Source organism: Pecten maximus, unplaced genomic scaffold, assembly GCF_902652985.1.
Source record: "Pecten maximus unplaced genomic scaffold, xPecMax1.1, whole genome shotgun sequence".
NCBI classification, from domain to species: Eukaryota; Metazoa; Mollusca; class Bivalvia; order Pectinida; family Pectinidae; genus Pecten; species Pecten maximus.
In genome coordinates, this window is record NW_022979247.1 from 1 (window position 1) to 27,129 (window position 27,129).

The 27,129-nt window shown below is 26.8% G+C and overlaps 14 non-coding genes across 14 annotated transcripts; all 14 read right to left on the minus strand.

Annotated features, from left to right (window-relative positions):
* Positions 1–346: 346 nt before the first annotated feature.
* Positions 347–464, minus strand: LOC117318373. The gene has a single exon (XR_004530339.1). It is a non-coding gene; the product is annotated as a U5 spliceosomal RNA (small nuclear RNA).
* Positions 465–1,277: 813 nt separating this feature from the next.
* Positions 1,278–1,395, minus strand: LOC117318384. Its single transcript, XR_004530350.1, has one exon. It is a non-coding gene; the product is annotated as a U5 spliceosomal RNA (small nuclear RNA).
* An 814-nt stretch (positions 1,396–2,209) lies between these two features.
* LOC117318388 lies at positions 2,210–2,327 on the minus strand. The gene has a single exon (XR_004530354.1). It is a non-coding gene; the product is annotated as a U5 spliceosomal RNA (small nuclear RNA).
* Positions 2,328–3,140: 813 nt separating this feature from the next.
* LOC117318389 lies at positions 3,141–3,258 on the minus strand. The gene has a single exon (XR_004530355.1). It is a non-coding gene; the product is annotated as a U5 spliceosomal RNA (small nuclear RNA).
* Positions 3,259–4,071: 813 nt separating this feature from the next.
* On the minus strand, positions 4,072–4,189 carry LOC117318390. Its single transcript, XR_004530356.1, has one exon. It is a non-coding gene; the product is annotated as a U5 spliceosomal RNA (small nuclear RNA).
* An 813-nt stretch (positions 4,190–5,002) lies between these two features.
* LOC117318374 lies at positions 5,003–5,120 on the minus strand. The gene has a single exon (XR_004530340.1). It is a non-coding gene; the product is annotated as a U5 spliceosomal RNA (small nuclear RNA).
* An 813-nt stretch (positions 5,121–5,933) lies between these two features.
* On the minus strand, positions 5,934–6,051 carry LOC117318375. The gene has a single exon (XR_004530341.1). It is a non-coding gene; the product is annotated as a U5 spliceosomal RNA (small nuclear RNA).
* Positions 6,052–6,864: 813 nt separating this feature from the next.
* Positions 6,865–6,982, minus strand: LOC117318376. Its single transcript, XR_004530342.1, has one exon. It is a non-coding gene; the product is annotated as a U5 spliceosomal RNA (small nuclear RNA).
* An 813-nt stretch (positions 6,983–7,795) lies between these two features.
* Positions 7,796–7,913, minus strand: LOC117318377. Its single transcript, XR_004530343.1, has one exon. It is a non-coding gene; the product is annotated as a U5 spliceosomal RNA (small nuclear RNA).
* Positions 7,914–8,726: 813 nt separating this feature from the next.
* Positions 8,727–8,844, minus strand: LOC117318378. The gene has a single exon (XR_004530344.1). It is a non-coding gene; the product is annotated as a U5 spliceosomal RNA (small nuclear RNA).
* Positions 8,845–9,657: 813 nt separating this feature from the next.
* LOC117318379 lies at positions 9,658–9,775 on the minus strand. The gene has a single exon (XR_004530345.1). It is a non-coding gene; the product is annotated as a U5 spliceosomal RNA (small nuclear RNA).
* An 813-nt stretch (positions 9,776–10,588) lies between these two features.
* LOC117318380 lies at positions 10,589–10,706 on the minus strand. The gene has a single exon (XR_004530346.1). It is a non-coding gene; the product is annotated as a U5 spliceosomal RNA (small nuclear RNA).
* An 813-nt stretch (positions 10,707–11,519) lies between these two features.
* Positions 11,520–11,637, minus strand: LOC117318381. Its single transcript, XR_004530347.1, has one exon. It is a non-coding gene; the product is annotated as a U5 spliceosomal RNA (small nuclear RNA).
* An 814-nt stretch (positions 11,638–12,451) lies between these two features.
* LOC117318382 lies at positions 12,452–12,569 on the minus strand. Its single transcript, XR_004530348.1, has one exon. It is a non-coding gene; the product is annotated as a U5 spliceosomal RNA (small nuclear RNA).
* Between the last annotated feature and the right edge of the window lie 14,560 nt (positions 12,570–27,129).

Here is a 27,129-nt window from a genome sequence, read left to right on the forward strand (position 1 = left end):
TTTCAATTTCGGTATAGAATCAATTTACGAAAGAAATTCGACAAAATAGATCCATGAAATAAATATATATCATGCTTGAATTGAAATGATTTCTTTAAAGTAACTCTAATATGTTCATCATTCCAATTAGCTGAAATTACTGGTCGCAATTAACAAATCATGTGAGTATATTTTACAGGTAATAAATGAACAATTTAATGTCAGCGATGGATAATGGTAACTGTCTGAAACATATGGTTTCTCATGTGTATCAAGATGATTGATTTGGTGAGATAAAAATCTACGTAGGTGATTAGCCATGGTCCAAAATGTTGCAGTTATTTTTCTTTATTTGTTTTGATTTTGTTACCCTGTGTAATGCAGGGTTTGAAAAATGAGTTAATACTCAGAATTGTTCCTCTCCACGGAAATCTTTAGTAAAAGGCGAAAGATTTATTCGTGGTTTTGAAGAGAAACCAGAGTGATCATCATATCAATTTAAGGAGTATATCAATAATGTCTGAAATTAGTTTTGGCGGTGCGTCGTTTCTACGACAGATTGTTTCGTTCTCACCAATTCAATTTGAAAAGAAACTTTCAAATAAATGAGACTACATTTCCATAAGATATAGTCAACAAATATTTTAGAAAACATGAACACATTGTTCAAGATGACGAGGTTTAAATATCCCCCTGTCTACTTGAAATTTCTTTATTCGAAGTCGTTTACAAACGTTTCGTAAACGTATTTGATGTCGAAAAGAATGTTGGCGCATTGAAGTTATCGAGGCCATTTCTGCAACACGTGATGTTTTATTTTGGAAATGATCACTTTCTGGATATTCGAAATTGAATACAAAACACTGTAGGCATTGAATCTCAAAACTGGTGAGCATCGGGTCAAAAATAAATTCATTCTTAACTTATTGTTTACTGTGTATTGTCGAGTGGATTTCAATTTCGGTATAGAATCAATTTACGAAAGAAATTCGACAAAATAGATCCATGAAATAAATATATATCATGCTTGAATTGAAATGATTTCTTTAAAGTAACTCTAATATGTTCATCATTCCAATTAGCTGAAATTACTGGTCGCAATTAACAAATCATGTGAGTATATTTTACAGGTAATAAATGAACAATTTAATGTCAGCGATGGATAATGGTAACTGTCTGAAACATATGGTTTCTCATGTGTATCAAGATGATTGATTTGGTGAGATAAAAATCTACGTAGGTGATTAGCCATGGTCCAAAATGTTGCAGTTATTTTTCTTTATTTGTTTTGATTTTGTTACCCTGTGTAATGCAGGGTTTGAAAAATGAGTTAATACTCAGAATTGTTCCTCTCCACGGAAATCTTTAGTAAAAGGCGAAAGATTTATTCGTGGTTTTGAAGAGAAACCAGAGTGATCATCATATCAATTTAAGGAGTATATCAATAATGTCTGAAATTAGTTTTGGCGGTGCGTCGTTTCTACGACAGATTGTTTCGTTCTCACCAATTCAATTTGAAAAGAAACTTTCAAATAAATGAGACTACATTTCCATAAGATATAGTCAACAAATATTTTAGAAAACATGAACACATTGTTCAAGATGACGAGGTTTAAATATCCCCCTGTCTACTTGAAATTTCTTTATTCGAAGTCGTTTGCAAACGTTTCGTAAACGTATTTGATGTCGAAAAGAATGTTGGCGCATTGAAGTTATCGAGGCCATTTCTGCAACACGTGATGTTTTATTTTGGAAATGATCACTTTCTGGATATTCGAAATTGAATACAAAACACTGTAGGCATTGAATCTCAAAACTGGTGAGGCATCGGGTCAGAAATAAATTCATTCTTAACTTATTTTTTACTGTGTATTGTCGAGTGGATTTCAATTTCGGTATAGAATCAATTTACGAAAGAAATTCGACAAAATAGATCCATGAAATAAATATATATCATGCTTGAATTGAAATGATTTCTTTAAAGTAACTCTAATATGTTCATCATTCCAATTAGCTGAAATTACTGGTCGCAATTAACAAATCATGTGAGTATATTTTACAGGTAATAAATGAACAATTCAATGTCAGCGATGGATAATGGTAACTGTCTGAAACATATGGTTTCTCATGTGTATCAAGATGATTGATTTGGTGAGATAAAAATCTACGTAGGTGATTAGCCATGGTCCAAAATGTTGCAGTTATTTTTCTTTATTTGTTTTGATTTTGTTACCCTGTGTAATGCAGGGTTTGAAAAATGAGTTAATACTCAGAATTGTTCCTCTCCACGGAAATCTTTAGTAAAAGGCGAAAGATTTATTCGTGGTTTTGAAGAGAAACCAGAGTGATCATCATATCAATTTAAGGAGTATATCAATAATGTCTGAAATTAGTTTCGGCGGTGCGTCGTTTCTAAGACAGATTGTTTCGTTCTCACCAATTCAATTTGAAAATAAACTTTCAAATAAATGAGACTACATTTCCATAAGATATAGTCAACAAATATTTTAGAAAACATGAACACATTGTTCAAGATGACGAGGTTTAAATATCCCCCTGTCTACTTGAAATTTCTTTATTCGAAGTCGTTTACAAACGTTTCGTAAACGTATTTGATGTCGAAAAGAATGTTGGCGCATTGAAGTTATCGAGGCCATTTCTGCAACACGTGATGTTTTATTTTGGAAATGATCACTTTCTGGATATTCGAAATTGAATACAAAACACTGTAGGCATTGAATCTCAAAACTGGTGAGCATCGGGTCAGAAATAAATTCATTCTTAACTTATTTTTTACTGTGTATTGTCGAGTGGATTTCAATTTCGGTATAGAATCAATTTACGAAAGAAATTCGACAAAATAGATCCATGAAATAAATATATATCATGCTTGAATTGAAATGATTTCTTTAAAGTAACTCTAATATGTTCATCATTCCAATTAGCTGAAATTACTGGTCGCAATTAACAAATCATGTGAGTATATTTTACAGGTAATAAATGAACAATTCAATGTCAGCGATGGATAATGGTAACTGTCTGAAACATATGGTTTCTCATGTGTATCAAGATGATTGATTTGGTGAGATAAAAATCTACGTAGGTGATTAGCCATGGTCCAAAATGTTGCAGTTATTTTTCTTTATTTGTTTTGATTTTGTTACCCTGTGTAATGCAGGGTTTGAAAAATGAGTTAATACTCAGAATTGTTCCTCTCCACGGAAATCTTTAGTAAAAGGCGAAAGATTTATTCGTGGTTTTGAAGAGAAACCAGAGTGATCATCATATCAATTTAAGGAGTATATCAATAATGTCTGAAATTAGTTTTGGCGGTGCGTCGTTTCTACGACAGATTGTTTCGTTCTCACCAATTCAATTTGAAAAGAAACTTTCAAATAAATGAGACTACATTTCCATAAGATATAGTCAACAAATATTTTAGAAAACATGAACACATTGTTCAAGATGACGAGGTTTAAATATCCCCCTGTCTACTTGAAATTTCTTTATTCGAAGTCGTTTGCAAACGTTTCGTAAACGTATTTGATGTCGAAAAGAATGTTGGCGCATTGAAGTTATCGAGGCCATTTCTGCAACAAGTGATGTTTTATTTTGGAAATGATCACTTTCTGGATATTCGAAATTGAATACAAAACACTGTAGGCATTGAATCTCAAAACTGGTGGGCATCGGGTCAGAAATAAATTCATTCTTAACTTATTTTTTACTGTGTATTGTCGAGTGGATTTCAATTTCGGTATAGAATCAATTTACGAAAGAAATTCGACAAAATAGATCCATGAAATAAATATATATCATGCTTGAATTGAAATGATTTCTTTAAAGTAACTCTAATATGTTCATCATTCCAATTAGCTGAAATTACTGGTCGCAATTAACAAATCATGTGAGTATATTTTACAGGTAATAAATGAACAATTCAATGTCAGCGATGGATAATGGTAACTGTCTGAAACATATGGTTTCTCATGTGTATCAAGATGATTGATTTGGTGAGATAAAAATCTACGTAGGTGATTAGCCATGGTCCAAAATGTTGCAGTTATTTTTCTTTATTTGTTTTGATTTTGTTACCCTGTGTAATGCAGGGTTTGAAAAATGAGTTAATACTCAGAATTGTTCCTCTCCACGGAAATCTTTAGTAAAAGGCGAAAGATTTATTCGTGGTTTTGAAGAGAAACCAGAGTGATCATCATATCAATTTAAGGAGTATATCAATAATGTCTGAAATTAGTTTTGGCGGTGCGTCGTTTCTACGACAGATTGTTTCGTTCTCACCAATTCAATTTGAAAAGAAACTTTCAAATAAATGAGACTACATTTCCATAAGATATAGTCAACAAATATTTTAGAAAACATGAACACATTGTTCAAGATGACGAGGTTTAAATATCCCCCTGTCTACTTGAAATTTCTTTATTCGAAGTCGTTTGCAAACGTTTCGTAAACGTATTTGATGTCGAAAAGAATGTTGGCGCATTGAAGTTATCGAGGCCATTTCTGCAACAAGTGATGTTTTATTTTGGAAATGATCACTTTCTGGATATTCGAAATTGAATACAAAACACTGTAGGCATTGAATCTCAAAACTGGTGAGCATCGGGTCAAAAATAAATTCATTCTTAACTTATTGTTTACTGTGTATTGTCGAGTGGATTTCAATTTCGGTATAGAATCAATTTACGAAAGAAATTCGACAAAATAGATCCATGAAATAAATATATATCATGCTTGAATTGAAATGATTTCTTTAAAGTAACTCTAATATGTTCATCATTCCAATTAGCTGAAATTACTGGTCGCAATTAACAAATCATGTGAGTATGTTTTACAGGTAATAAATGAACAATTTAATGTCAGCGATGGATAATGGTAACTGTCTGAAACATATGGTTTCTCATGGGTATCAAGATGATTGATTTGGTGAGATAAAAATCTACGTAGGTGATTAGCCATGGTCCAAAATGTTGCAGTTATTTTTCTTGATTTGTTTTGATTTTGTTACCCTGTGTAATGCAGGGTTTGAAAAATGAGTTAATACTCAGAATTGTTCCTCTCCACGGAAATCTTTAGTAAAAGGCGAAAGATTTATTCGTGGTTTTGAAGAGAAACCAGAGTGATCATCATATCAATTTAAGGAGTATATCAATAATGTCTGAAATTAGTTTTGGCGGTGCGTCGTTTCTACGACAGATTGTTTCGTTCTCACCAATTCAATTTGAAAAGAAACTTTCAAATAAATGAGACTACATTTCCATAAGATATAGTCAACAAATATTTTAGAAAACATGAACACATTGTTCAAGATGACGAGGTTTAAATATCCCCCTGTCTACTTGAAATTTCTTTATTCGAAGTCGTTTGCAAACGTTTCGTAAACGTATTTGATGTCGAAAAGAATGTTGGCGCATTGAAGTTATCGAGGCCATTTCTGCAACACGTGATGTTTTATTTTGGAAATGATCACTTTCTGGATATTCGAAATTGAATACAAAACACTGTAGGCATTGAATCTCAAAACTGGTGAGCATCGGGTCAGAAATAAATTCATTCTTAACTTATTGTTTACTGTGTATTGTCGAGTGGATTTCAATTTCGGTATAGAATCAATTTACGAAAGAAATTCGACAAAATAGATCCATGAAATAAATATATATCATGCTTGAATTGAAATGATTTCTTTAAAGTAACTCTAATATGTTCATCATTCCAATTAGCTGAAATTACTGGTCGCAATTAACAAATCATGTGAGTATATTTTACAGGTAATAAATGAACAATTCAATGTCAGCGATGGATAATGGTAACTGTCTGAAACATATGGTTTCTCATGTGTATCAAGATGATTGATTTGGTGAGATAAAAATCTACGTAGGTGATTAGCCATGGTCCAAAATGTTGCAGTTATTTTTCTTGATTTGTTTTGATTTTGTTACCCTGTGTAATGCAGGGTTTGAAAAATGAGTTAATACTCAGAATTGTTCCTCTCCACGGAAATCTTTAGTAAAAGGCGAAAGATTTATTCGTGGTTTTGAAGAGAAACCAGAGTGATCATCATATCAATTTAAGGAGTATATCAATAATGTCTGAAATTAGTTTCGGCGGTGCGTCGTTTCTAAGACAGATTGTTTCGTTCTCACCAATTCAATTTGAAAAGAAACTTTCAAATAAATGAGACTACATTTCCATAAGATATAGTCAACAAATATTTTAGAAAACATGAACACATTGTTCAAGATGACGAGGTTTAAATATCCCCCTGTCTACTTGAAATTTCTTTATTCGAAGTCGTTTGCAAACGTTTCGTAAACGTATTTGATGTCGAAAAGAATGTTGGCGCATTGAAGTTATCGAGGCCATTTCTGCAACACGTGATGTTTTATTTTGGAAATGATCACTTTCTGGATATTCGAAATTGAATACAAAACACTGTAGGCATTGAATCTCAAAACTGGTGAGCATCGGGTCAGAAATAAATTCATTCTTAACTTATTGTTTACTGTGTATTGTCGAGTGGATTTCAATTTCGGTATAGAATCAATTTACGAAAGAAATTCGACAAAATAGATCCATGAAATAAATATATATCATGCTTGAATTGAAATGATTTCTTTAAAGTAACTCTAATATGTTCATCATTCCAATTACCTGAAATTACTGGTCGCAATTTACAAATCATGTGAGTATATTTTACAGGTAATAAATGAACAATTTAATGTCAGCGATGGATAATGGTAACTGTCTGAAACATATGGTTTCTCATGTGTATCAAGATGATTGATTTGGTGAGATAAAAATCTACGTAGGTGATTAGCCATGGTCCAAAATGTTGCAGTTATTTTTCTTGATTTGTTTTGATTTTGTTACCCTGTGTAATGCAGGGTTTGAAAAATGAGTTAATACTCAGAATTGTTCCTCTCCACGGAAATCTTTAGTAAAAGGCGAAAGATTTATTCGTGGTTTTGAAGAGAAACCAGAGTGATCATCATATCAATTTAAGGAGTATATCAATAATGTCTGAAATTAGTTTCGGCGGTGCGTCGTTTCTAAGACAGATTGTTTCGTTCTCACCAATTCAATTTGAAAAGAAACTTTCAAATAAATGAGACTACATTTCCATAAGATATAGTCAACAAATATTTTAGAAAACATGAACACATTGTTCAAGATGACGAGTTTTAAATAGCCCCCTGTCTACTTGAAATTTCTTTATTCGAAGTCGTTTGCAAACGTTTCGTAAACGTATTTGATGTCGAAAAGAATGTTGGCGCATTGAAGTTATCGAGGCCATTTCTGCAACACGTGATGTTTTATTTTGGAAATGATCACTTTCTGGATATTCGAAATTGAATACAAAACACTGTAGGCATTGAATCTCAAAACTGGTGAGCATCGGGTCAAAAATAAATTCATTCTTAACTTATTGTTTACTGTGTATTGTCGAGTGGATTTCAATTTCGGTATAGAATCAATTTACGAAAGAAATTCGACAAAATAGATCCATGAAATAAATATATATCATGCTTGAATTGAAATGATTTCTTTAAAGTAACTCTAATATGTTCATCATTCCAATTAGCTGAAATTACTGGTCGCAATTAACAAATCATGTGAGTATGTTTTACAGGTAATAAATGAACAATTTAATGTCAGCGATGGATAATGGTAACTGTCTGAAACATATGGTTTCTCATGTGTATCAAGATGATTGATTTGGTGAGATAAAAATCTACGTAGGTGATTAGCCATGGTCCAAAATGTTGCAGTTATTTTTCTTGATTTGTTTTGATTTTGTTACCCTGTGTAATGCAGGGTTTGAAAAATGAGTTAATACTCAGAATTGTTCCTCTCCACGGAAATCTTTAGTAAAAGGCGAAAGATTTATTCGTGGTTTTGAAGAGAAACCAGAGTGATCATCATATCAATTTAAGGAGTATATCAATAATGTCTGAAATTAGTTTCGGCGGTGCGTCGTTTCTAAGACAGATTGTTTCGTTCTCACCAATTCAATTTGAAAAGAAACTTTCAAATAAATGAGACTACATTTCCATAAGATATAGTCAACAAATATTTTAGAAAACATGAACACATTGTTCAAGATGACGAGGTTTAAATATCCCTCTGTCTACTTGAAATTTCTTTATTCGAAGTCGTTTGCAAACGTTTCGTAAACGTATTTGATGTCGAAAAGAATGTTGGCGCATTGAAGTTATCGAGGCCATTTCTGCAACACGTGATGTTTTATTTTGGAAATGATCACTTTCTGGATATTCGAAATTGAATACAAAACACTGTAGGCATTGAATCTCAAAACTGGTGAGCATCGGGTCAGAAATAAATTCATTCTTAACTTATTGTTTACTGTGTATTGTCGAGTGGATTTCAATTTCGGTATAGAATCAATTTACGAAAGAAATTCGACAAAATAGATCCATGAAATAAATATATATCATGCTTGAATTGAAATGATTTCTTTAAAGTAACTCTTATATGTTCATCATTCCAATTAGCTGAAATTACTGGTCGCAATTAACAAATCATGTGAGTATGTTTTACAGGTAATAAATGAACAATTTAATGTCAGCGATGGATAATGGTAACTGTCTGAAACATATGGTTTCTCATGTGTATCAAGATGATTGATTTGGTGAGATAAAAATCTACGTAGGTGATTAGCCATGGTCCAAAATGTTGCAGTTATTTTTCTTGATTTGTTTTGATTTTGTTACCCTGTGTAATGCAGGGTTTGAAAAATGAGTTAATACTCAGAATTGTTCCTCTCCACGGAAATCTTTAGTAAAAGGCGAAAGATTTATTCGTGGTTTTGAAGAGAAACCAGAGTGATCATCATATCAATTTAAGGAGTATATCAATAATGTCTGAAATTAGTTTTGGCGGTGCGTCGTTTCTACGACAGATTGTTTCGTTCTCACCAATTCAATTTGAAAAGAAACTTTCAAATAAATGAGACTACATTTCCATAAGATATAGTCAACAAATATTTTAGAAAACATGAACACATTGTTCAAGATGACGAGGTTTAAATATCCCCCTGTCTACTTGAAATTTCTTTATTCGAAGTCGTTTGCAAACGTTTCGTAAACGTATTTGATGTCGAAAAGAATGTTGGCGCATTGAAGTTATCGAGGCCATTTCTGCAACAAGTGATGTTTTATTTTGGAAATGATCACTTTCTGGATATTCGAAATTGAATACAAAACACTGTAGGCATTGAATCTCAAAACTGGTGGGCATCGGGTCAGAAATAAATTCATTCTTAACTTATTTTTTACTGTGTATTGTCGAGTGGATTTCAATTTCGGTATAGAATCAATTTACGAAAGAAATTCGACAAAATAGATCCATGAAATAAATATATATCATGCTTGAATTGAAATGATTTCTTTAAAGTAACTCTAATATGTTCATCATTCCAATTAGCTGAAATTACTGGTCGCAATTAACAAATCATGTGAGTATATTTTACAGGTAATAAATGAACAATTCAATGTCAGCGATGGATAATGGTAACTGTCTGAAACATATGGTTTCTCATGTGTATCAAGATGATTGATTTGGTGAGATAAAAATCTACGTAGGTGATTAGCCATGGTCCAAAATGTTGCAGTTATTTTTCTTGATTTGTTTTGATTTTGTTACCCTGTGTAATGCAGGGTTTGAAAAATGAGTTAATACTCAGAATTGTTCCTCTCCACGGAAATCTTTAGTAAAAGGCGAAAGATTTATTCGTGGTTTTGAAGAGAAACCAGAGTGATCATCATATCAATTTAAGGAGTATATCAATAATGTCTGAAATTAGTTTTGGCGGTGCGTCGTTTCTACGACAGATTGTTTCGTTCTCACCAATTCAATTTGAAAAGAAACTTTCAAATAAATGAGACTACATTTCCATAAGATATAGTCAACAAATATTTTAGAAAACATGAACACATTGTTCAAGATGACGAGGTTTAAATATCCCCCTGTCTACTTGAAATTTCTTTATTCGAAGTCGTTTGCAAACGTTTCGTAAACGTATTTGATGTCGAAAAGAATGTTGGCGCATTGAAGTTATCGAGGCCATTTCTGCAACAAGTGATGTTTTATTTTGGAAATGATCACTTTCTGGATATTCGAAATTGAATACAAAACACTGTAGGCATTGAATCTCAAAACTGGTGGGCATCGGGTCAGAAATAAATTCATTCTTAACTTATTTTTTACTGTGTATTGTCGAGTGGATTTCAATTTCGGTATAGAATCAATTTACGAAAGAAATTCGACAAAATAGATCCATGAAATAAATATATATCATGCTTGAATTGAAATGATTTCTTTAAAGTAACTCTAATATGTTCATCATTCCAATTAGCTGAAATTACTGGTCGCAATTAACAAATCATGTGAGTATATTTTACAGGTAATAAATGAACAATTCAATGTCAGCGATGGATAATGGTAACTGTCTGAAACATATGGTTTCTCATGTGTATCAAGATGATTGATTTGGTGAGATAAAAATCTACGTAGGTGATTAGCCATGGTCCAAAATGTTGCAGTTATTTTTCTTGATTTGTTTTGATTTTGTTACCCTGTGTAATGCAGGGTTTGAAAAATGAGTTAATACTCAGAATTGTTCCTCTCCACGGAAATCTTTAGTAAAAGGCGAAAGATTTATTCGTGGTTTTGAAGAGAAACCAGAGTGATCATCATATCAATTTAAGGAGTATATCAATAATGTCTGAAATTAGTTTCGGCGGTGCGTCGTTTCTAAGACAGATTGTTTCGTTCTCACCAATTCAATTTGAAAAGAAACTTTCAAATAAATGAGACTACATTTCCATAAGATATAGTCAACAAATATTTTAGAAAACATGAACACATTGTTCAAGATGACGAGGTTTAAATATCCCCCTGTCTACTTGAAATTTCTTTATTCGAAGTCGTTTGCAAACGTTTCGTAAACGTATTTGATGTCGAAAAGAATGTTGGCGCATTGAAGTTATCGAGGCCATTTCTGCAACAAGTGATGTTTTATTTTGGAAATGATCACTTTCTGGATATTCGAAATTGAATACAAAACACTGTAGGCATTGAATCTCAAAACTGGTGGGCATCGGGTCAGAAATAAATTCATTCTTAACTTATTGTTTACTGTGTATTGTCGAGTGGATTTCAATTTCGGTATAGAATCAATTTACGAAAGAAATTCGACAAAATAGATCCATGAAATAAATATATATCATGCTTGAATTGAAATGATTTCTTTAAAGTAACTCTTATATGTTCATCATTCCAATTAGCTGAAATTACTGGTCGCAATTAACAAATCATGTGAGTATGTTTTACAGGTAATAAATGAACAATTTAATGTCAGCGATGGATAATGGTAACTGTCTGAAACATATGGTTTCTCATGTGTATCAAGATGATTGATTTGGTGAGATAAAAATCTACGTAGGTGATTAGCCATGGTCCAAAATGTTGCAGTTATTTTTCTTGATTTGTTTTGATTTTGTTACCCTGTGTAATGCAGGGTTTGAAAAATGAGTTAATACTCAGAATTGTTCCTCTCCACGGAAATCTTTAGTAAAAGGCGAAAGATTTATTCGTGGTTTTGAAGAGAAACCAGAGTGATCATCATATCAATTTAAGGAGTATATCAATAATGTCTGAAATTAGTTTTCGGCGGTGCGTCGTTTCTACGACAGATTGTTTCGTTCTCACCAATTCAATTTGAAAAGAAACTTTCAAATAAATGAGACTACATTTCCATAAGATATAGTCAACAAATATTTTAGAAAACATGAACACATTGTTCAAGATGACGAGGTTTAAATATCCCCCTGTCTACTTGAAATTTCTTTATTCGAAGTCGTTTGCAAACGTTTCGTAAACGTATTTGATGTCGAAAAGAATGTTGGCGCATTGAAGTTATCGAGGCCATTTCTGCAACACGTGATGTTTTATTTTGGAAATGATCACTTTCTGGATATTCGAAATTGAATACAAAACACTGTAGGCATTGAATCTCAAAACTGGTGAGCATCGGGTCAGAAATAAATTCATTCTTAACTTATTGTTTACTGTGTATTGTCGAGTGGATTTCAATTTCGGTATAGAATCAATTTACGAAAGAAATTCGACAAAATAGATCCATGAAATAAATATATATCATGCTTGAATTGAAATGATTTCTTTAAAGTAACTCTAATATGTTCATCATTCCAATTAGCTGAAATTACTGGTCGCAATTAACAAATCATGTGAGTATATTTTACAGGTAATAAATGAACAATTTAATGTCAGCGATGGATAATGGTAACTGTCTGAAACATATGGTTTCTCATGTGTATCAAGATGATTGATTTGGTGAGATAAAAATCTACGTAGGTGATTAGCCATGGTCCAAAATGTTGCAGTTATTTTTCTTGATTTGTTTTGATTTTGTTACCCTGTGTAATGCAGGGTTTGAAAAATGAGTTAATACTCAGAATTGTTCCTCTCCACGGAAATCTTTAGTAAAAGGCGAAAGATTTATTCGTGGTTTTGAAGAGAAACCAGAGTGATCATCATATCAATTTAAGGAGTATATCAATAATGTCTGAAATTAGTTTCGGCGGTGCGTCGTTTCTAAGACAGATTGTTTCGTTCTCACCAATTCAATTTGAAAAGAAACTTTCAAATAAATGAGACTACATTTCCATAAGATATAGTCAACAAATATTTTAGAAAACATGAACACATTGTTCAAGATGACGAGGTTTAAATATCCCCCTGTCTACTTGAAATTTCTTTTTTTAAACGTTTAAATTTTGATAATTTCATTGAATTGTCCAAAAGTATTTTTTTAAAAAGGGTTCGTAGATTACTTTAAAAATTTTTTTTTTGAAATCATTTTGGGAAAAAAATTAAAAAAATTTTTTAAAATTTTTAAAATTTGAACAGGTTAATTAAAATTTTAATAATATTGATATTAGGTTAAATATTGAATAAATTCAAATGTAAAATTTTCATAAAAAATATAAATTATGAGAATTAAAATCTAATAGGTTTACGTAAAAATTTTTAATTAAAAATGTTTTGGGGTTTTAAACAAGGAATAAAAGAATTTCGATTGGGAATTTTTACCGGTTAAACTGTAAAAAATGATTATGGTTTTTTACGATGATGGTAAATTTATCAGTTTTAAATTAATTGTTCTTTCTAAATTTTTTAAAAGGTTAAATTATTGGTTTTAAGGAAAATTAGTTATCAACAATTAATTTAAAAAAAAATTTTTGGGGTTTTGTTTCATTTGTCACAAATTTTTAAAGCTTTAAAAGTGCTATACTAAATTTGTAAAAATTTTAAAGCTTTCCAAATTTTTATTAAAAATTAAATTAAGTTTAAAAATTTTCATTTTTTAAAAGTTTTTCGGGGGATTAAAATTTCTAAAATTGTTTTATGGGAAAAATTTTTCCGGGTATAATTTAAAAAAAATTATTGGGAAATTATTATTCGGGTTAAAATTAATTTAAAAACTTAAATTTAAAAGTGATTTTTTCAATAAATCATTTTTTTAAAATTTAAATGATCCATTATAAAAATTACCATTAAAATGATTTCTTTAAAAATATATTAATTAAAAAATTTTGTTTAAAATTCATTTTAATTAATTGAAATTGTCAGTAGAATGATTTGGAAAATTACTTTAAAAGTAATTCCTTGGAAAAATTTTTCCAGGGATAGGTTAAAGAATAATTATTTTTTTATTTAAAAAGCCGAAAATTTTTTTGTTTTTAGCAGATGTTCTTTAAAATTTTTAAAAAAAATTTTTTCGGGTTTAAAAAAAGGGGTTTTCTAAATTAAGTAAAAATTTCAAATTTAATTTAGGAATTTTTTCTCTAAAAATTTGTTTGCCCAATTTTTGTTTGATAATAAAAAAGGCCTTAATATAAAATTTTTCCCAAAATTTTAAATTTTGAAAATTTGAATTTAAATTTTAAACCCTTCATTTTTAAATTTTTATGAATTTTAAATTTAATTATAAAAATGTGAGTTTAATGCCTCAAAAAATTCAAAATTAATTAAATTTGATGATTTAATTTAAAAACTAAATTAAAAATTCATTATAAATTATTTCGAATTTTAAATTGGTTTTTTAGGAATAAATTCAAAATTAGACATGAATAAAACTAGTTTTAATTTAAAAATATTTGTTAGCATTTATAGTTAATTTCCAATTTCAATTTGTTCATTATTTATGTATAATGAAGGTTAAAAAGTAATTCGGAATTGTTTAGTTTTATTGTTCCATGTTTTGGTTTGAAAAAATTAATACATTTTTTCCCAAAAAGTTAAAATTTTTTGTGTTTGTTTTTACGTGTAATCTTTAAAAAAATTTAAATAAAATTGTCCCAAAATTTGAAAGGCAACTATTTTAGGGGTTTTAAAACAAATCAATTTTAAATAACTAATAACATTTAAATTTGTGGGGTACGTTTAAACGTTTTGTCAAAAAAATTAAAGAACTTAATCGTTTTTTTAAAATTTTAAAACCTTTTTGAAACATTGAAAATTGTTCAAAATAGGTTTAAATATTGTCCGGAAATTTATTCGAATTTAACTTTTAGTTTATTCGAAAAATTTGATTGAAATTTAGGATTCCCCAAAAAGGGTTTATTTGGAAATATTTTTGGAATTCAAATTGATACAAAACATGTAGGTTCAATAAAAATTCCAAAAAAAATTTTTTAATTATTTTTGATTTTCAAATTTATTCATTTGAAAATTGAAATCATCCAAATAAATTTATTGTGAATTAAAAAATTTTTAAGTTACCTAATCCAATTCCAATATTTTTATTCTTGGAATTTAACATTTGTTGTAATTTTTAAAATAAATTTAATGGTTTTGGGGGTCAAACAGGGAAAATTTCTCAGGATGAAATAGAGAAAAATTTTAACTTTGGGTTAAAGTCCAAATTGGGTTTTTCTTGTTTTGGGTTTTTAATTTGAAAGCATTGAAAAAAATTTCAAATGTTTTAAAAATTTTTAAAGGGAAGATTTTTGTTTTAAGAAAACCAATTGTCATCATTTTTAAAAATTTAAAAAATTTAAATAGTTTGGGGTGGTTTTCTTTCAAAAATTTTTTTAATTATTAAAGATTTTATTAAAAAATTTAACCCATTTTAAATAAAAATAGTCAAGAATTCTTTAAAATCAAATTCTCATTTTCAAAAAATTTAAACTTTTACGATTCGACCTTTGCAAAGTTAAAAAACCATGATTTATTTTAAGATTGGATTTATTTAAAAAATTTTAGTGGAATAAACTTGGATTTTAAAATATTCCATAACTTATTTTGATTTTTGGTTAAAAAATTCAATTGAAAATTAATTCAACTTAGTTTAATTTAATGGGATTTTTTTTAAATCATTTAGTAATTTTTTTTATATTAATTTTTATGTTAATTTTTGGTAAAATTTTAAAATCCAAAATTTCCCTTTTAAGGAACTGTATTAAAATTTTTTTTTTTAAGATTAATTAAGTAATTTGGGGTTTTTTATGTAATGTTTGATTTTCTATTTTTGGTTTCCATATTGAAAGAAACTTAAAAGATTTAATGTCCCACAAATTTTATTGAAATTTTTCGTTAGAGGTAAATACTTTACATTAATTTCTTGATCGAATCGTTTTGCCTTTTTTTCATTTTTCTGTCCCAAATTGGCCTTAATTAATTTACAAAATTTATTTTATCACTTTTGTGAACGAAATTAATTTAATGGAGATAAACTTTGTTATGGTGAAATATTATTTTCGTATTTTGTTTTTTCGGTGGGAATTTGGTTGTATCAACCCTTCCAAAGAAATTAAAATAGACTCTAAAAATTAAATTTTAGAAAACATGATTATTCAAAGGGTAATTTCATTAATTACCTATTATGTAAGTTTCAAATTTTAAATTTTACGTAAAAGAAATTCGGGGAGATGGTAATAACCCAAACGGTTTTATGTAAAAGAATTTTTGGGAATTAAATTCTGATGAACCATGTCAAAATGTTGGTTGTTTTAGTTTTTATTACCTGTGTAAGCAGGTAGGATGGAAATCGGAATTGTTCCTTCATGAAAATTTGTAAAAAATCGAAAGATTTAGGGGTTTAAAAAAAAGTTGATTATGATTTTTTAAGTACTTATATCAGTTTAAATTGGAAGCTCGTTTTTAAACGAATTTTTTTACAAAATTAAACAATTTCAAATAAAGATATAAGATACTTTAAAATATTTTTCATAGATTATTTGAACATTGTAGATGAATTTCAAATAGCCTTTACTAAATTTCTTATTGAACGTTTGCAAAGTTTGCAAAAGTATTTATTGAAAACATGAATGAGTGAAGTTTCTACCATTTTAAACAGATTTTTAATTTGGAAAATTTCGATAATCGAAATTATCAAAAGGGAATTGAATCTAAATTTGGGCACGTTCAAAATAAATTCTTCTTAAATTTGTATTAAGATTTCAAATTTAGCTAAATCAATTTAGAAAATTCAAAACCCTAAACTTATTTTTAAGAAAGGTTTAAATTTCTATAAATTTTTTAAAAAACTTTAATTTCTCATTAAATTTGAATTGAATTAAAAAAGTATTTTTCAGAATAATTACCAAAATGTCGCGAAAAAATTCTGTGAATATTAATAAAAGTATTGTGGATAAAAGGGTAAATTCCTTCCATAAATGTTGAAAGTGCTTATTTTTGATTTGTTCCTGTTTTAGTTGAAATGATTATATAGAATTTTACCTAATGAAATTTTACAAAAGGGAATCTATTTGGTTTAAAACGATGATCATTATCAATTAAAATTAGTTAATTTATTTAGGTGTTTGATTTGTAAAAATGTTTGTCTCATTCAATGAGTTTTTAAAGAGTATTGTTAATTATTAAAAAATTTTGAAAATGAACTCATTGTTCAAATGAATTTTAAACCCTGTCATTGAAATTTTTTTAAATTTTCCAATTCTAAAGTAATTTATCAAAATTTGGCGTTTAGTTTGAGGTTTTGAAAAAGATGTTTCATTTAAATCAATTTTGGATTAAAAATTTAATAACGGTACATTTCTAAAATTTTCACTCAAAAAATCATTATCAATTTTATTGGGGTTTTAAAATTTTACAATTTGGTTAAAAACAATTTACGAGTTTAATAAGAAAATTAAAATATTTAATTTGAAATAATTCTTGAAAGATTATTTCAACAATTAGGGATATTCAATTACAAATGGTTAATTAGAATACAAAATTTTGGTGATAATGGATTAAAATTGGTTTAATGGTAAGTAAAATAGGTGCATTATAATATGTTGATTAATGTTCATTTGGTAGCTATTTTTTGATTTTTATTTGTTTAAATGATTGAATTGAAGTTTTTAAATTTGTAGCGAAAATTTAATGTGGTGAAGTTCCAGTTTAAAAATTAGAGGTAATCAAAATTTAAGTGTATTGGATGTAATTTAAGCAATTGTTTCTTCCTTACATTGATTGATTTAATAAATGAGTAATTACATAATAGTCACAAATTTTAGAAAAGAACAATTTTTAAGAGAACAGGTTAAACCCCTGTCTATTGAAATTTCTTTTCTGAATGTTTGAAGTTTTTAAAATTTATGTCGAAAGAATTGGCATTAAGTTATCAGGCATTTCGAACAGGTGTTTATTTTGAAATGATTTTTCTGGATTCGAATTTATACAAAACTGTTTTTGAATCTCAAATGGTGAACTTTATAAACATTTATTTTTTAATTTTTGTCGAGGTTCAATTTGGGTTAGAATCAATTTAGAAGAATTCGACAAATGATTCTAAAATTTTGATTTATCATGTTATTAAATGATTCTTATTTCCTATATTTACATTCCAAAGCTGAAATCTGGGAATATAATCATTGAGTATAATTTACAGGATAATGAAATCGAGCAGGTGATAATGTAGTTTCGAAAAATATGTTTCCTGTGTTCAGATGATAATTGAGATAAAATCCAAATGATAGCATGTCCAAAATGTGCTTTGTTTATTGATTTTTTGAAAGTTTATTTAGGTTTAAAAAAGGAATACTTCCCAAATTTTCTGGAATTTTTAAAAAAAAAGATTATTCCAGTTTTTAAGGGAAACAAATTTTATTAATGTTAGGGGATATTCATTTCTGAAATAGTTTGGAACCGTTCAAGAAGATTATTCTTTCCAAATTAGAAATTTAATATAAATACATTTAAAAAATTTTAAAAAATTTTAAAAACAATCAATTCCAGACTGAAAGTGTTTATTCTTTGAACTTCGTAAATTTATTCAATTCAGTTAAATAGTTCTGAAAGTATTGATTTCGAAAATGTGCGTTTTAAATTCGACCAATTTCCCAAAAGAGTAATTTTAATAACTGATTTCGAAGAATAACAAAATTTACATTGAAACTATCTGTGCGGGTTTAATTCATCTTAATTTTGTAAATTTATTGGAAAGATTTAATTTTGAGTATGAATTTCGAAAAATTCCATAGTCCATTTGAATATATTATTTTGAATAAATCATTTAATTAATTAAATGTACTATCAATTAAATTTTGCAATAAAATCGTTATGTTTAAGTTTGTAAAATTCAATTTCAGAATGAATTAAAATTTGAAAAATATATCATGATAAGATGATTGTTTGTAGATAAATCTACTTTGTATTACCATTTCAAATGTTGCATATTTTATTTATTGATTTTTACCAGGAGGTTTGAAAATGAAATAATCCGATGGTTTAAAAATGGAAACATATAGTTAAAGATTTAAAGATGTTTGAGAAAAAAACGTAGGTATTGCCATTCAAATTTTTTAATTTCTAATTAGTTTGTTTTTTCCCGTTTAATGAGGTTTGTTTTAATATAATTGTTAAATCTTTTAAAACTGATACATTTCAAGATTATGGTTAAAAAAAGAACAATTTCAATTACGAGTTTAAATTTGTTTGTTTTTTTCGAAGATGTTTTGAATTTACAAATTTGACGAAAATATATGGGTGCATTTCAATTTCAACAATTTTTACAAACATGTAATTTGGAATTTAGATTTTAAAAAACAAAAATTTTGCTTCTTAATGAGGTTTGGTTGTAAAATTTATTGTTAATAATTTTTACTTGAATTTCGACAATTTCGAAATAAATTTTACGGGAAATTTTCAATGATCCTTGAAATAAAATTCATGCATTGAATTAAAAGTTCTGCAGAAATTTTAAATTTTATTCTACATTATTGAACTTATGTCGGAATTTAATTCGGAGATATTTTAAGTTAAAAAGATCAAATAAATAATGATTAATGTATTTGAAAATTTTTTGTTATCAGATGTTGATTTGTAGTGAAATCTAGGTGGTAAACATGGTAATAATTTTCTTATTAAAAATTTTTGGGTTACGGTAATGGGGTTGAAAAATGAGTTATAATCAATTATTGTCAAAAATTCTGAAAGTGAAAGTTTTTTTTTGTTTTAGGATTTTTTTCTTAATTAAGGTGAAAAATTAAATAATCAATTTTGTTCCCAAATCTTTAATAAAAGAACGTTTCAATGTATTTAAAAAAAACCCATAATTGAGACTAATTCCTAAGGTTTGCAAAAATTTTGATTAACGTTGTTTAGGAAAGTTAATTTAACCCCTTTTAAATGAAATCTTTTAAAATTGAAATTTGCAATTAAAATATTAGAAAAAAATGTTGCGATTAAATTCGAGGCATTGCAACAATTATTTTTATTTTGAAAGATTCCTGATTTAAAGAAACAAACAATTGCATTTCCCAAATATCGGTATTAAATCATTATACTTTTAATGTATTAGGATCAATTCGATAAAATTGTAAAATTAACAAATATCTTTAATTTATCATGTTTAATGAAATTTTTAAATAACTAAAATGTCATCATTTAATTATATTTGTTAATTCAAATGATTTATTTAATTAATAAAACCAAATGTGAGATTAGGTAACTTTAAACATATGGTTATCAGGTAAAATGTATTCAGATTGAATTTTTTTAATGGTCCAAATTTTAGTTTTTTTGAATGTTTTGTTTTCCTGTGGAAAATTTGAAATGATTATTTAAATTTTTTACCCGGGAAATTTTTTAAACGAAGTTAAATCGTGTTTTAAGAGACAAAAAATATATTCAATTTAAGAGTAATAATCATGTCAAATTTTTTGGGGCTTTCAAAATTGAAATTTTTTCCTTTTTTTTGAAAAATGTTCAATAAAAAATACTTTAATAAAATATTCATAAAATAGAAAATTTCAAAGTACAACGATTTTAAATACCCCTTCTACTTGAATTTCTTATTGAGTCGTTTGCAACGTTTAAAATTTGATGGTGAAAAAATTTCAAATTTTGCCTTTTGAAAGTGATTTTATTTTGGAAAGATCACTTTCTGATAATTAAAAAAAACTTAGGCATTAATTAAAACTGGGATCGGTCAAATAAATTATTCTTAACTTATTGTTATGTGTATTTCGAGTGGATTTTAATTTCGGTAAAAAATTTATAAAATTCAAAAAGAATTAATGAAATAATTTAATTTGAAAAATTTTTTAAGTAACTCTAAATGTTCATCATTCCAATTAGTCAAATTTGGGGTTAACAATTAAGTTAATTTAAGGTAATTTTGAATTAGGATTTGGGTGAAATGGTATGTCTGAAACATATGGTTTTTGTGAAAATGATTTGTGGAAAATCAAGTGATTCCATGGCCAAAATGTTCAGTTTTTTTTTTTTGTTTGATTGTTAACATTGTAAAGAGTTTCAAAAATTTTTAATCCAAATTGTTTTCTAGAATACTTTTAAAGAAATTTAAGTTTTAGAAACCAAGATTATATCAAAGTTTAAATGAATGTTTTTACGAGTTTTCTAAAATTTATTTCAAATTCAATTTAAAAAATTTCATATATAACAAATATCAAAAAATGAACAAATATTTAAAATAAAATTTTAAATACTTTAATATCCCTTTCTAATTTCTAAGTTCGAAGTCGTTGAAATTGAATCTAAAGTTTGATTGAAAGATTTTTTGGGAATGATTTTTATGATTTGAATATTTTTGATTTTGAAATATACTTTGGATTGAAAAAAAAAAGCGTAATTTAAATTTAAATCTCTAAAATATTAATTTTACTGATATGTCGATGACAATTCGTAAAATAAATTTTAAAATAAATTAAAAATGAATCTGAAATTAAATTAAATTTGAATTATGATTTTTTAAGAACTCTAATATGTTATCAAATTCTGAAATTATGTGCATAAAATATGGTTTGAGTATAATTGATTTATTCAGGTGATTGTAGTTAAAAAAGGTTTCCGTTATCGATTGTTATTTTGTGAAAATTCGTTTAAGCAAGGGCCAAAATGTTTCCCAGTTTTTTTTAGGGGGATTTATTTGTGAAGAGGTTTAATGATTATACTCAATTTTTTTTCATTAAATTTAAAAGCAAATTTTAGTCGTGGTTTTAAACCAATGTCCAAAACAATTTAAAAAGAAAATTATAAAAGTCGAATTTTGCCCGATACTCAAATTTTTTAATCTTCTCCCAATTTTAAGAACTGTCAAATAAGATATTTCCATAGAATTCGAACATTTGTAAAAATTTTTGAAATGAGATTTGATATCCCTTTTTGGAAATTTCTTTATCAGTTTTCAAGTTATAAACCTTTGATGTAAAAATGTGGCGTTAGTATCCCTTTTCAAAATATGTTTAATTTGAAATGATAATTTTGAAAAAATACAAAAATTAATTGATCCAAAAAGTTTAAGGGAATTAAATTTTCTTAATATAATTTTGCTATTCTCTGTGATTTATTTTCGGGACATTTAAAAAACATTAATAAGGAAAAATTAAATTTGAATGATATGGTTTCTAATGATATGTTTATTGATCAAATCTAATTGTGATTACATGGTCGAAATGTCAATATTGTTATTTTTTTGATTTAAGTTTAAGCATGGTTGAAATGGTTAATTTAGAAAGTATATTTTTTTCAAGAGAAATATTTGGTGTAAATCTAATTTGGTGATTACCATGATCCCAAAGGTTTTTTTGTATTTTCTTGAGTTGTTTTTCGATTGTTTAAAGGTTTAAAATTTAAAAACTTCAATAATACTCCAAAATTTTAAAAACAAAATTATTTTTGAAAGGGCAAGTGACTTTAATTAATTTATAATGTCTGAAATCGTTTCGTAAAGTTTGTAAAGAATGTTGCGTCTACCAATTTAGGAATTTCAATAATATGTTTTAAATTTTAAATTACAATTTTTGAAACTGACATTGTCAAATAGAGGTTTAACTACTCTTGAATTCATTTTTCAACGTTTGACAAGTTTCGTAAGATTTTCCCTAAATGCGATTTTTAAGTTGGGGAATTTCAGAAAATTTTCATTTGAAAATATGAATTCAAATGACAATAACATCAGATTGAATTACCAACGGTAACAAATGCGAATAATTCATTCTAATTATTTTAATACTGTTCTTTCAATTGTTTCATTCAATACGTGGGTTATATCAAAATAATTCTAATAAAATTTCATTATCGTTGATAATGTTCTTTAAGAACTTAATATTCTCAGCCAAATTAGCTGAATTTCGGTGATTAAAAATCATGGTGATTTATTTCATATAAGAAATTCAAGCAAGATGAATTATTTCGAACTTTTTTATGTGTATAGCGGTTTGATTTGAGATAAATCTACGTATGAATCCGTCAAAAAAGTTGCAAATATTTATTCATGTTTTGATTAGATACCCGTGTAATATTTAAAAATAAATTCTAAATTTCTTCACTTCTTGTAAAGGTATGAAAGATTGGTTGTTAAGGATCCAGAATTTAATTTAGGTATATCAATCTGCAAATATTTTGCTGAACACTTCTTTTAAAATGCCTCTAAATTAATTAAAATTCAATAAAGGGCATTCCATTAATTTACAAATATTTATAAACAGACATTCAAAAGATTTAAAAATCCATTCTATTGAAATTTTTTAATTGAATTTGAAAATTTTTAAAAGATGTAAAATTTCGCATTGATAAGGCCTTGAACAAATGATTATTGGTAAGATACTATGAACTTCGAATTCAGTACAAAATATTTCTTATTTAAAATTATAAATGTGGCAAATATTATTTTATTTTTAGTTTTCGATTGTTCATCGTTGTCTGAAATTGAATTAACTCCATAATAATGAAATCTGTAATGAATTGTTCTTAAATTTTTTAAAGAACTAATACATTCCATTAGCGAAATAGTCGCATCTAACAATTTGGAGTATATTTACAGGAAATAACAATTCAATGTCAGCGATTAATGGTAACGTCTGAAACAAGGTTTCTATGTGTACAATGATATTGTGAAAAAAACTATTGATTACAAGTCAAAAGGGGATTTTTTGATTGTTTTGATTTTTACCCTGGAAGCGGTTTTGAATATTTATACTCAGAATTTTCCTCTCCCGAATTTAGGAGGAATTAAAGATTTTTTCGTGTTTGATAAATTATCATTAATATTATAAATGTTGAAATTGTCTAAGTTCGATTCTACGAAAGTGTTTTATCACAATTTTAATTCAAATGATTCAATTTAAAAGACTTTCAAAATAAATCAAAATACTAAAACATTGTCAATGATGATTAAAATTGTCTATTAAATTTTTTTCTAAGTTTTAAATTTCGAACGATTAATTCGAAAATTTCGATAAATTAGAGAATTTTCCCAAAATGATTTATCAAATTTCACTTTGGATATTAAATTGAATACAAAACCGTAGGCATTAATCTAAAATGGTCGCATTCGAATAATTCATTCTTAATTATTTTTGTGATTGTGGATTAAATTATAACCAATTTCGAAAATCAAAAAGATCTGAAATAAATATTACGTGATGATGGGTTTTTAAATAATTCTTATATTGTAAATTAATTACTGAAATACTTGCATTCAAAAGTGAATATTTACAGTAATACATAATTATTGTAAAGGGGAAATTTTAATTTGAAAAGTCAATATCAGATATATTTTGAGATAAATAATTTGAAATTATTTGGGGATGTTAATTTTTTCGATTGTTTATTGTTACTTTCAGTGAAAGTGTTGATAGTATCAAAATTCTTAAAATGAAATTTTTTAAAAGACGATTTATTTTTTTGAGAAATGTTAACCTATTTTTAAGGGTTTTATAGGTTGAAATAATGTTTGCTTTTTCCAAGATTTTCTCAACATAATTTAAAAATTTAATAAATAACTCGATTCAAAGTCAAAAAATTACAATAATGAAACTTGTAATGACGATTTTAAAATTTTCCTTCTTCTATTAATTTCTGAATGTTTTTAAAAAATTTTACGAAATTACTTTCCAAAAATTTACTGCATTAAGTTAATGGCCATTCTAAATGTGGTATTGAATCACTTTGAATTTGCAATTAAATAAAATTGCATTATTAAAACTTGTTCGTAAATAAATGCATTTAATTTGTTATTCTGGTATGTCGAGTATTTAATTGATTAGATGATTTCGAAATAATTCAAAATTATCCAGATATATATATGTTGGTTAAATAATTTTTAAATAATTATTTTTCAATTTTATCAATTAATGTCGCATTAAAAAATGAAAATTAAAATAAATAGATACTCAAAATTAAATTTTTAAACAATGGTTTCTTTGTATCCCAATTATTTTTATTAAAAATCTGTCATTATAAGCTGGTCCAAATTTTTTTATCGGTTGATTTTCCCGTTAATGATTTTTAAATGATATATCGATTGCCCAAAATTGATTAAGAAAAGTTTGCTGGTTTGAAATACAGAGTTATTATAATTTTGGAGTATTTAAATTTAAATTTTGGCGTGTCGTCAAAGAGCTGGTTACAATCATTTTAAAAAATTTTCAAATACTCAATATCCATTTATAAAAATTTTTAGAAAAATGAACATTTCAAAAGAGATTAAAATCCTGAATTAATTTTTGATTCTTGTCTTTCAAATGTTTTTGTGTCGAAAAAATTTAGTACTTTGAAATCGGGTTTTTACATGATGTTTATTTGGAAAATTATTTCTGATTCGAAATGCAAGAAACGTGAAATTTTCTCTAAATGGAAATTTGGAAAAGAAATTTTTAATATTTTAATGTATTGGTCGATGATTAATCGGTATGAAATTTTACGAAGGATTCCGAAATTTTTTAAATAATAAATTCCCCTTTAATTTTAGATATTCAAAGTTATCAATATTTACATTCAATTAGCTGAATTATTTTTGCATTACCTCATGATATTTTCGTTTATAATGAAATTAATTTCAATTTTACTTACATGAAATTCGTTTTAATTATAAGAATTTATTTGGGGAAATAATCTTTATGATTCCTTTCAAAATGTTTTAAATATTAGATTTGTTAATTGTTAGCCTGTAATCAGTGAAAATTAACAAATTGTTTTATTCTAGAATTTCTTTAAAGAAGAATATTACAATATTGAAAAATTGAATAATATCATTAGGGTATAATATTTCTAATTAGTTTGCGTGGGTTTTTACGAAGATTTTTCTAAATCAATTGAAGAAATTTCAAATAAATGAACGACTTCTAATGATAGTTCAAATATTTAAAAATGCTCTGTTCGATGAAGTTTAAATATCACCTGTCTTAAATTCAATTGCAGTCTTTCAATTCGTGAAATATTATGTGAAAGAAGTTGATTAAGTTTGACATTTTCAAATTGTTGTTTAAAATCTTTGATCAATTTTTATTATTCCGATGAATCTAAACCCGTATTGATCTAAAATGATTGTTGATGTCTTCTAAACAATTTTTTTAATGTGAATTTATATTTCAATATTTCTACATCCATTACCTCAACAAATTAATTTAAAAAATTAATACATTTAATATAGTTGGGTTACTGATTTTTTTTTATTCTAAAATTTTATCTTCCAATTACATTTATGTCGAATTTACAAATCATTGAGTAGTTTCTATACAATATTTAAAAATGATGATTGAATTCTGAACAATGATTCCATTACAAGAATTTTTTTGAGTTGAAAAAAATTACGTTAGTATTAATGTAATGTTCAGTATTTCTGATGTTTTGATTTTGTTAAGTTTAGCAGGGTTTAAAAATGATTAATATTAACTTTATTAAACTTATGAAAGCGAAAATTTATGTTATTTTTTAAGGAACCAGGTATCAAATCATTTAATTTAAGAATAATCGAATAGTGCCGATGGTATTTTCGAGAATTGTAAAGTTTCCATTAATTTGAAAAAAATTTCAATAATGAATAATCCATTAAGATTTCAATATTTTAGAAAATGAACAATTTAGAGGAAATTTAAATGACCATTAATTAATGAAATCGTTTGCAAACGTTTTAACGTGGATTAAAGAATGTTCGATTAATTTTCTGATTTTTAAAGTATTTTTTTGGATTTTAAATTTTATATTCGAAAAATCAACTAGGAATTTTCAAATGTGCATTTCAAAATAAATATTCTAATATTTATATTGTTTGCGAGGATTTAATTTCGCGGTTGAATTACAAAAATTCACAAAATTAAAGTAAAAATAATCACTTAATTAATGGTTAGTAATATATGTTCAATTTCCTTTCAAATTAATTAAAATATATGTATTGATTTCATAATAAATGAAATAATTAGGTGACATGAATTTCAAACAATGGGTTTTTGTATCAAGTGATTAATTTGTAATAATCTGATAGAATTCTGCAAATGCTGTTATTAAATGTTGGATTTTTAACCGTAATCTTAGTTAAATGAGTTACTGAATTGTTCCTTCCAAATCGTTAGTTAAAATACAAAGAAATTAATTGGATTGAAAAAAAGTGAATTTAAATTTTAAAGTATTATTGTGAATTATTGGGTTTCCCGTTCCAAAGCATTTTTTTCAAAATTTGAAAAGAAATTCAAATAGATTGAAAATTTCCTAATTATGCAAGAATATTTTAGAAAACAAATTATAAAAGGGTTTAATATCGTCATACTTGAAATTTCTGATTCAAGCTTTGAAATTCGCAAAGTATATTGGGAAAAGGGGCCCCATTAAGTACACCTT